We start from the raw sequence: 3,256 nt of genomic DNA, 5'->3' as shown, positions 1-3,256 counted from the left end.
ATAAATAGAATTTCTAGTAGAACCAATCATCGAGTTCAACATGATTGTCATGATATTATAAGCGTCATATATAACACCACAAAAGCAAATCACTTAAGTTCAGAACGAAGAACACGGACATGAAAGGCCAAGTACTAATTAAGAGCAGCATGAAGAACTAGCTAAATCACTCCTGCTAGCTACTCTCTCTCTCTCTCTTTGGTAAAATAGCATAGAACATGTATAGCTCTCCTGATTGATCATACTGGAGCATGCCGATGAACCTGTCTCCTAATCATGGGCTGCGCTTCTCATTGCTGCCCCCTAGTACTTCTCTGCGATCATTAACAATTTTCCTTCAATCTTTCACTATTAAGCATTCATCGCTTCTAGAAATCCTGAATGCATTCATGTGCAATGCAGGATATCTTGGCCTTAAGCTAACAATTGACATCTGACCTTTAGTCTCGATTTCCTGAGGCACAACTGTCATCGGGAGTCCCTGTTGAAGAACATCGTATAGTACTTAATTAATATACTCAGCAATGAAAGTTTAAAAAAAATATGTATGCAAAATATGCACTAAGGACAAATAGTAAATATCTTACCATCATTCCTAAATAGATGTGACCGTAGTTCAATACCATCACTATTGATCGCACGTTTTGAGTACTAACATTTCCAAGTACAGGAAAAAAATTTGTCTTGATAGTATGAAGATCCTCAAGCCATGAAATATAATGACTTATCTCCTCGTAGTTTAGTTCAGCTCCGGGACAGTAGAAGGTCCTGTCTACCAAGCGCCGGACATGTTTGGTTGAATGGAGATAAGCTGTCAATAGAAATGAGTTGTCAGTTATTTTTGAAATAAGCAATATCAAAGACAAAAATATATTTGAGAAGAACTCACATAATGGTAGAACTGGAGGCGTCTGCACATCGACCCATATGTCTCTATTACCTTCAATATCATCTTCCGGACGAATATCAAAGGTGATAACCATACCAGGCTCAAATGCATAAGCCTTGCATAGTGCGTGCCAAGTTTTGCATTCAAAATAGGTGTATGTGTGTGCATTGTATACTTTGACGTTGAAAGTATAACCATCATGCTCAGTTTTCAGGTAAGCTCTCTTTACCTTCATAGTTTCCATATCTTTGAAACCTATCTTATCCAAGACAAAAATTCTTGCATGGCATGGGATGCGCTAGTAGAATAGTGAAAATTAAAAATTATAAGTCATGCAAATGAAGCATATATAAGTCATGCTTAATTACGAAAACAGACTTGTCCTTGTGACTTACTGTATCGAATTCGAAAGTCTCATCCAGCTTGATGCTGAATCGCCTAACATCAACAAGGAAATTTCTGTCGCACTGGCCGCGCTCGTCTTTACAGTATGTGCACATACCGAAATTTTTTCCGTCGTTAGACGACATTTCCTATATTCATATTAGGCGAAACATTAAACACTTACTAATTCAATTAATTCAACTACTTCTATTAATTCAACTAAGCATTTACTAAAAATAAACTAGTTATATTAATTCAGTTAGTTCAACTAAGGATTTACTAAAAATAAACTAGTTATATTAATTCTATTAGTTCAACTAAGCATTTATTAAAAATAAACTAGTTCTATATATTAATTCAACTAGTTCAACTAAGCATTTACTAAAAATAAACTAGTTCTATATATTAATTCAACTAGTTCAACTAAGCATTTACTAAAAATAAACTAGTTCAAATATATATCTAACTATAATATTTTAATTAGATAATCAAATCTCAGATACGACAATTTTCTTACTAAAAATAAACTAGTTATATTAATTATTCAACTAGTTCAAATCTCATATACCTAAATAAACTAGTTCGACAATTTTCTTACTAAAAATAAACTAGTTATATTAATTATTCAACTAGTTCAAATCTCACATACCTAGCTAATTAATATCTAATTAAATTTTCTAAAAAACAGAAAACAGAAAACAGAAAATAAGTAAAAAATGTGTGTGTGTGTGTGTATGTATGTGTGTAGTGTGTGTATATGTGTGTATGTGTGTAGTGTGTGTATATGTGTGTATGTGTGTGTACGCCGCCCCGTACGGCGCCGCCCCATACGTACGAGCGGGGGCGCCGGCGTACGGGCCGAGGGCGGCGGCGTACGGGGCGGGGGCGCCGGCGCGCGGGTGCGAGAGACGACGTACGGGACCGCCGCGACGACGACGGACGACGGCGGCGTTCGCGGCGGCGCGAGACGACGACGACGACGGGCGGCGGCGGGGACAGCGACGACGACGACGACGACGAACGACGGGCGACGGGCGGCGACGACGGGATCGAGCGGTGCGCGGCGATGTCGAGAGGTTGGAGACGAAAGTGGGGAGATGTAACTGAAATTTTCGTAAGTGCTATATATATAGGATCACCCTTTAGTACCGGTTGGTGGCACCAACCGGTACTAAAGGCCAACTTTGGCCAGGCCAAGAGGCGGGAAGAGCAGGCCTTTAGTACTGGTTGGTGCTACCAACCGGTACTAAAGGGTGATCTATAGTACCGGTTGGAGTCACCAACCGGTACTAAAGGCCTTGCGCTGCCACCCCAAAGTTTAGTCCCACCTCGCCGGGCGAAGGGCAGCCGCACTGGTTTATAAACCCAGCCGCGGCTACCTCTTTGAACTCCTATATATAGCAGGCTTGTGGGCCTAAATTCTGCGCGCTGCCCTATGAGTCTGCTGGGCCTTTAAGGCCTGTAATTGCACGCCTGTGGCCTAGCAGGCCCACAGGGCAGCGCCCCAATTTTTTTTTATAGTTTTTTTCTTTTCCGCTTTATTTTCTTCTATTTATTTCCGCGTAGTTTTTTGTATAGTTTTTTCTTTTCTGTTATATTTATTTTCTTCTATTTATTTCTGAGTAGTTTTTCATCTAGTTTGCCAAAATTCAACATTTTCAGAGTTCATTTTGTAGTGATTTTCAATTTCACGGTCATTTTATATAGTTTTTTCTTTTCAGCTATAGTTTTTTTCATGCTATTTTTTCTTTTCTGCAAAACTTGATGGTCAAAGTCTGGAGTTATAACCAAAGTTTAAAAAAAAGAAATGCCGACGTGCAATTAGTTTTTGCCATACCAGAAGAAGTCCGGAGTTGTAATAAGTTATTAAAAATAAAAAAGAGGTGCAATGCTCGTTAATTTGCTTCAAGCCTTTCGGAATAGTGTAAACTGCACTGCGCATAGCTCCGTGCAGTCTACCATATTCCTGAAGGCTTGAAGCTA

This window comes from Triticum dicoccoides, chromosome 1B (genome assembly GCF_002162155.2).
Source record: "Triticum dicoccoides isolate Atlit2015 ecotype Zavitan chromosome 1B, WEW_v2.0, whole genome shotgun sequence".
Classification (NCBI taxonomy): Eukaryota; Viridiplantae; Streptophyta; class Magnoliopsida; order Poales; family Poaceae; genus Triticum; species Triticum dicoccoides.
This window is presented reverse-complemented; position numbering follows the sequence as displayed.